General features: G+C 36.6%; 1 non-coding gene across 1 annotated transcript; it reads right to left on the bottom strand.

The window, feature by feature from the left end:
* Positions 1–6786: 6786 nt before the first annotated feature.
* LOC115868111 lies at positions 6787–6893 on the bottom strand. The gene has a single exon (XR_004045420.1). It is a non-coding gene; the product is annotated as a U6 spliceosomal RNA (small nuclear RNA).
* Between the last annotated feature and the right edge of the window lie 1172 nt (positions 6894–8065).

Here is an 8065-nt window from a genome sequence, read left to right as displayed (position 1 = left end):
TATCGAGAGAGAAACATGTTATAAAAAGGTTATAAAAGAATGAATAATTCCATATGTGGATAAAATAGTTAAGGATTGCAACAAAGAAAAGTGTTAACTTTTCTAGAAATTACAAACTTTCATGAATGTTTTGACTCCAATTTTTTTCATTGAGCTCTGTTAACTTCATCTACAACAGGGGGACCTGAGCACAAGGAAGAGGTGGGTTTGCATCTTCAGTTTGTTTAAAGTGTCATGAATCCCTGAAGCACTGGCATTTCAAGTACGATTCTTACCCAATAATTCCTATAAATAAATTACACCTATAAAATACCAATATCAAATGCTGAATAGTAAAATTATGAATGTTCTCCTCTTATGACATCTACATTGTATATTTTGAAGTGGAGGAAAAAAATGTTCTTTAGGCCCAAAATATAAGGAAGTCTCTATTAATGATCTCTACATTTATTCAAATGACAAGATCCATTAAAATATGGACTCTAGTTTGCCGAAGTGAAGATAGTATGTAATTTTAAATGCCCAAGATGAACAAAGGAAATGCAGTTAAACATGTCAAAAGAGAGTAAAAAATATTTTTCAGATCTGAGTTGCAGATAATATTGAGCTTCAAAGGTCATACCAATGACTGACAATTCTGTTTGTCTTGGACTGCTAAGAAGCTACACACAAATTTAGAATCCTATGATTAAACTGAATAATCAGAAAATTTACTATAAACAAAGACAAGTTTCTCTAGAGAAACAAAATCAGGACAATTATGATGAGATTTATATACAGCACGAAGGAATATAATAACTAATTAGTCCACACAGCACTATGGAGGACCCAGTTCAACTCAATTTTATGGAACAGTTAATATACTGGAAGTCCTTCAATTCATGAGGGCTGGTGGGTCATAGGTCAAGAAAGCAGACAGCTGAGTCTTCTGCATTCGCTCGGACAATGCAAGAAGTCTGGACACAGGCAGCATACAGCAGGGCAGGTCACCAACAATCAGCAGCTCAGGAGCTTAGCTAAGCAGGCCTGGATGGTATATCAAACTCAAGCAATACAAGACAACAGGATTTTCCAGCCTCAAGCTCAAGTGATGTACACACCAACAGTGTAGAGAAGCAGGTCTCAAAGGAAACTCTAGCTCTAGCTACATGATCCATGGGTTGTCTGTCTCACAGGCAGTGTAGCTCACAAGTTGAGGCAGAGAAGTAGCTAAAACAGCCACAAGGTGATTCGATCACCAAAGAGCAAGAGAGAGAGGGGCAGGGCTTACTTAGTCATTTATCCCTTTTCCCTCCAATCAAACTGCAACCTGATTAATCCCACAAGTTCCTATTGGTCAGGTTGGCACAATTAACCTACCTCCAGTAGTTATATAATTTTTTGTCAATTATGAGTGAAGGGATGGAGTCTAGCCTCTCAATCAGGTGATAGCCAATGAGGCCTCTGTGTGGGCATGGCCTTCTCCTGAGGATTCTGGAAACTCCTGGATTTACTCCTTGGAGGCAGGAGACACTCTCTTTCTCTGATCACTCTCTGTTAGACATTTCTGATGAGAAGTCACATGAAGCAACCTTATACAGCCAGAACCCTGGGAGCTAGAGGAACCATGTGGACACTCCTGCCAGCACTGAGATGCTTACATCCTCACTGGATCCACAAGACTTTCTACCAAGTGGTCTGTGATCTTCCTGCATTCGGGGTCATTGTATGTACTTCATGAGTATGAAGAGGACTTTATAGATTGGTATTGGACATATGGACTAATATCGGACTTATGGACTTAATCTGGACTGGGCTGGGATGTTTTATCAACATGCATTTGCTCTTGTATATAAACCTCTCTCTTATACACATACTAGTGTCTATGAATTTGTTTCTCTAGTCTACTCAGACTCACAATTACGGTTCCTTGGGAGTGGGTTACTAGAGTAACAAATCATAAAACTGGAGAGTAGATGTTTGTCTGACCTCTCCCTCGTGGTACTGCTTCTTCTTGGGCTAGCCAGAAGTCAGATACGGCCATGCAGTTTACTGGGTGGTTTTCCAGAAAGAATACGTGGAGTTAAAGTTTTGAGTATTTTGTTTGGTGGTTGTCTTTGGCTATCCATGTTTGAGATGTTGAAAACGAATATTGTTAATATGTATTTTGAGTTCAGGTATAGAAATCTCCTCTTGAATTTCTCAGAGACTATGGTGATTAGAGTAAATGGCTGACAGGTAAAAATGGCTGACAGAACGCCTGGCCCTGGCTTGAGGCAATGCTCACAGAGGCCTAGTCCCAATTTTTTGAATCAGTAGAATAGTTTAGATAAGGATTAAAATAAGATAGATAACATATGACAAAATAATAATATTTATGAATTATGAAGGTTTCATGAGGGAGGGGGGAGGGGAGGGAGGGGGAAAATGAGCAGCCGATATTAAGGGCTCAAGTAGAAGGCAAATATTTTGAGAATGATGATGGCAACAAATGTACATATGTGCTTGACACAATGGATGTATGTATGGATTGTGAAAAGTATTGTATGAGCCCCCAATAAAATGATTTTAAAAAAAAAATATAAGTATTGAACTTGACAGTGTTAAGAATTGAGTTTAGTATCTGATTTTACTTTGTTTATGCTGATTTGTTCTGCTTATTATTGTTGATATAAGGATTTATAAAAATGATTATGGGAAGTATGAAAATAGAGAAGTTGTAAGCCCACTTGCCTAGAACCATTAAAGTTTGATCTTTAAATGAGTTTAAGACATACCTGCAACAAAAGCTCTGAAAAGATAAACCCCATCCAGTGTTTTGGAGTACTCTTTGCATTCCAAGAGTTTGCCTGGGGGCTGTTGACAGATTGAAGAAAAAGGAACTGTTTTTGGCTTCTTAAAGTTTGAATTCTAGTGTTTTTTGTCAGAAGCTGGAAAAAATCTGGAACCATGAAGAAAACTCCTCTCTAGGACAGAACTTTAGAAAAAAAAAAAAAAAAACAACCTGTGGGGAGGCTGCGATGCTTGCTAGGCAATCACCTGGATCCACTTATTGAGTGGAAGTGGGAGAAATGCAGGAATAAGGAGAAGGGTTGAGTCTGGCCACTGACACCCATGGACCTGGTTTACAAGGAACTAGAGGAGAAGAGAGTGGGTTGACTGGTCTGAACTTCATGGCCTAACACAAGGGGGATTAGGCTTGTGGAGAATTTGTGATTGTGCCATGGACTAAAGGCAAGGCAACCAATGGGCACCCTGGTGAGACCAGAACCCGACCAAATGAAGAGATTTTTGAGCCTATGAACTGGTGCATATTGCTACAGACTTTATGGATGGCCGGTCCTGATTTGACTTTGTTAATGCATGAAGACTTTATAAGGTTCCAACTGGAACGAAGATTCTTCACATCAAGGAATATTATTGTCTCCTCAGAGCACTGGGTTGATATAAGTGGATAGTGTAGTTATTGGATACCCAAAATTGGTGGATAAAGGCATGAAATGGTTGGCTTACAAACTTTCATAGGTGGGGGAATATATTCATAGGATTCCTGTTATTTAACTGCAATTGTTAGGCATAAGATATTGCTGTTTTGTCATTCACAGAATATCATGTTTAAATGAGGATGGCTTATATTGAATTGCATGTATTTTACTTTATCCTATTAAGTACAGATATGATTTTATTATTGTTGTTTGTGTGAAAGTGTCAAACTGACAAGGGGTGGTCTGTGGTAGTTATATAATCATTTGTCAATTTGAGAGGATTATGAGTGAAGGAGTGGAGTCTGGCCTGATAGCCAATGAGGCCTCTGTGTGAGCATGGCTTTCTCCTGAGGATTCTGGGAACTCCTGAATTTCCTTCTTAGAGGTGGGAGACACTCTCTCTGCTCACTCCCTGTTAGATATTTCTGATGAGAAGCCACATGAAACTACCCTGATGCAGCCAGAGCCCTGGGAACTAGAGGAACCATGTGGAGACCCTGCCAGCACTGAGATGCCTACAACATCACTGGATTCACAAGATTTTCCACCCAGTGGCCTGTGATCTTCCTACATTCGGCATCATTGCAATGTGTTTCATGAGTCTAAAGAGGACTTTATAGATTTGTATTGGACATATGAGCTAATATTGGACTTATGGACTTGATCTGGACTGGGCTGGGATGTTTTATCAATATTCATTTGCTCTTGTATATAAACCTCTTTCTTATACATATATGTGTCCATGAATTTGTTTCTCTAGTTTACTTGGAGTAATACACTACCTATCACAGTATTATAATATATTTGCATATATCCTCAAATATTTTTCTATTCTTATATTTATATATTTTTACTAAAATGAAGTAGTCTCACATTTGTTTTTATTTTTTGTTTGGAATAGTGTTTTGTAAAGGTATAGGTTGGTATTGTTAGGTACCTTATGGTAAGTTAGGTACCTTATGGTTGCTATTGTTAGGTACCTTATGTTAGGTACCTTATGGTATGTTAGGTACCTTATGGTAAAAACACCAAAGTAGCTATATACTACAGTGTCTAAGCTTCTGCTATCCTTACTTTTGCAATATTTGAGTTCTTTGTTGCAACCATTGTGTTCCTCTGTCTCCTTGAAGTCTTCCTCTTTTTTGCAGAGCCTCTACTTTACCAAACATGATATTATTTTGCATGCATATGAGTTGACCAAAAAACATCATGGCTTATTTAGAAGCATTTTAGTCCTCGTACTGGAATTTTTTATGTTGAACACCTTAAATAAGCTTTGTTAGCAGCAGCAGCATGTCTTTCCAGAGAGAATGCCAGTTTGGAAATATCAAACAACTTAGTGTTCAAAAGTATTGGAAAAATATTTTTCAGGAATTATGGAAATACAAGAGCAGTCTTTAAATAAGAATTTTTTAAAACTCCACAGAGAAGAGAACTACATTTTATTGTAATTTTTCAGAGAGCAATAAATGATTGACTGAATATTATAATGAAGCATGTTAGGAAAAAAATAAGCTACCCCTAAGAAACTCACTAGAATAGCTTAAAATGAAAGATTGATATATTACATGTTGACCAGAATGTAGAGCAACTGGAAATTATCTGGAATGCTGGTGAGAATATAAAACTTTACAATCATGTTTGTTTCTTTTAAAGGCAAACATAAAATGGGACTTGAAATTTTTGTGGAAAATTTGGACTAAAATATAATAGGATTTTCCCATCAACTTTGTGACACCCCTTGTATGTCTTTTTTTGTTTTTTCCTTTACAAACCCTTGTGTCGAGGGCTGACTTTCAATAGATCGCAGCGAGGGAGCTGCTCTGCTACGTACGAAACCCCGACCCAGAAGCAGGTTGTCTACAAATGGTTTAGCACCAGGCTCCCCATGAACGTGTGGTGCTTGACGGGCGAGGGGACGGCCGCCTTTCCGGCCGCGCCCCGCCTTGTATGTCTATTATAAAATCCAACAATTATGCTCCAAAGTATTTACCAAAAGAAGTTAAAAACACATATCTATACAAAGATATATCTGCAAGAATATATCTGTAAGATTATTCATAGACTTCAAAAATAAAACATAAGCAGAACTTCCATCAATGAGAGAATGAATAAAAAAATAAGGATATATCATTCCAGTAAAATGCTGCTCAATAATACAAAGCAACAGAGTACCAATTTGCAAAACAGTACAATATCTTCCACAAAAGAAGTAAATTCAAGAATATTTCACTATAATTTCATATGTATGAGATTCTAGAAAAGAAGAATCCAGTCTGTAATCATAAAAAGAAGATATGTGCTTCTCTAGAGCAAATGGAAGATGTGAACTAAGGAAAATTTCTGAAAAATACCCTTTAACTTAAAGATACCTCATTTTCCACAAATTTAAAGATCAATATATGAGGAGGTTTTCAACATTTTCTGTTAAAAAAAAAAAGAATGAAAAGATAATGGTGTTTATTAAAATTCCTGATAATATGCTTTTAAATATAGATGTATTTTAGTATTTTTATATTGCACTTCAACGAAGTTGACCTATTTTCCCCAACAGTTTTATGGGCACATAATTTACATATCATGGAATTGAATCATTCAATCATTCAAACATATCAAGGGGGAACTATACAATCACCACCACATCCTCCCTAGGGCATTCCCTTCCCCATGGTTGATTCACCCCAAAGTGAGCTGTTCAATCAAGATCAGCTCCGGTGATCCCTCCCTCCCCCTCCCTTCCTCTCCCTATGGTCCATCACCCTCCCTTACATTCCCTGTAACACCTTGCATCAGTTATTGGCATTGTTTATTCACTCCTCCTGTGCTCCACAGCTGGGAAACCTCAGGAAAAAAAAACAATGAAAAACAAATCACACAAAGGTGGTAAGGATAAGATCACATTAGTATAAAGGCAAAAATTACAAATAATCTGTGAGAGGGAGGAGACCCACATCCACATTCAAGAAGCCAGGGAAGACGTTTTTATCAGGGAACATCTAAGAGATACTTGCCCACAGCACAAATTCAGGATGTCTTTGGAGAGGCCAATAGCTGACATTTTTTTAAAGAACTTATTTAAGAGGCAAAATACAGAGAATTACTTGAAAAACACCAAAGTAGCTATATACTACAGGCTTTGATAGTGCAAAAATTTGAGAATGTTCTAATCTTATGTCATTATAAGATTGAGCAACAACAAAAACAAACTCATTGACAGAGTGTCAATTTCATCTTTCCCCCGGCATTGAACAAGGTCAGTCTTACTGCCCCTGGTATTAACAAGTGTTGTTTCATATTTAGAACATGGTATTATTATTATTTTTTTAATATGGAACGCTTCACGAATTTGCGTGTCATCCTTGCACAGGGGCCATGCTAATCTTCTCTGTATCATTCCAATTTTAGTATATGTGCCACCGAAGCAAGCACAAACATGGTATTATTATACATTAGATTATGTGACAAGGAGTTAAATATTTAATCAGATCTTATGTGGCTTAATTTTGTACCACTTGGGAGTGTTCTATAAGAAAGCAAGAATACATAGGAACAAAAATATATTTCAAAATCAGTAAATTTACTATTTGCTATTTATTTGCTTCCAACATATGATCACATAAATGCATTCTTTCATCTTCACAAGGGGCTATTCACTTGGGCCTGAACCTTAAATTTCATTGGTTTCTTATTTAACCTGTCTCTGAAAGAAGAATTGTGATTATCTTTTGTCCCTGAACTTCTTCAGTGCTATGTATTTGCTCAAAAGGTTGACTGCCTAGAGAAACTGCTACTGTGATTTCTGGTTTGGAGCTTTGTAACCATTTAAATGAATCATTTAATTATGTGACATCCTTAAATTGTCAGCATTCAGTGCTTTTGGTAAACATATAAGGGGAGAACTTAATTATATGACATCTTTGATTTACTACCACTTAAGTGAGTTCAGTTAAAGACTAACAGTAGTCCATATAGAGTAAATAATTTTCAATTTATCATGTGGGTTAGGACTTCATTTAACTTGATGTCTTTTTAAACTAAACATGTGTGCCAAACTTCTCCAGGGGAAATAAAACTTGGATTAAGAACCTCAAATTTTGCATGTGATGTTTTCCCTTTGAATATGGGGAAAGTAAACTAAAATGAAAATGCATAAACACAAGATTCTGTATAACTCTAAGAACCAAGACAGAAATATGTGAATATTTAAACTATGCAATAAAGTAAGTAACCATACAAAAGAAATAGGAGTTTTTCCATTAAAGACAAGAAGGAAAACATTAGAGCATTACAGAAGTAAAATAAGAATGTGGAGCTGAGCCCAGGGGCTTAAATGGAGAGCAAATGTTTTGAGAACGATGAGAGCAACGAATGACCAAATGTGCTTTACACAATTGATGTATGTATGGATTGTGATAAGAGTTGTATGAGTCCCCAATAAGATGATTAAAAAAAAGAATTTCAAGACTTTAGATAGTATCTCACAATGAAGCTGTTGCTTCTCGTTGTGTACCTTCAATGGAAATAGAGAAAGAGAAACTGATAAAATGACAATTTTTACTTTTTAATAACATAAAAATGTGATGTTTTCAAACAAATTTCAC

The sequence above is a fragment of the Echinops telfairi genome, unplaced genomic scaffold, assembly GCF_000313985.2.
Source record: "Echinops telfairi isolate 266 unplaced genomic scaffold, ASM31398v2 ScPeMD7_6;HRSCAF=24_1, whole genome shotgun sequence".
Lineage (NCBI taxonomy): Eukaryota > Metazoa > Chordata > Mammalia > Afrosoricida > Tenrecidae > Echinops > Echinops telfairi.
The sequence above is the reverse complement of the archived record's forward strand: the minus strand, read 5'-3'. Positions and strand labels throughout refer to the sequence as shown.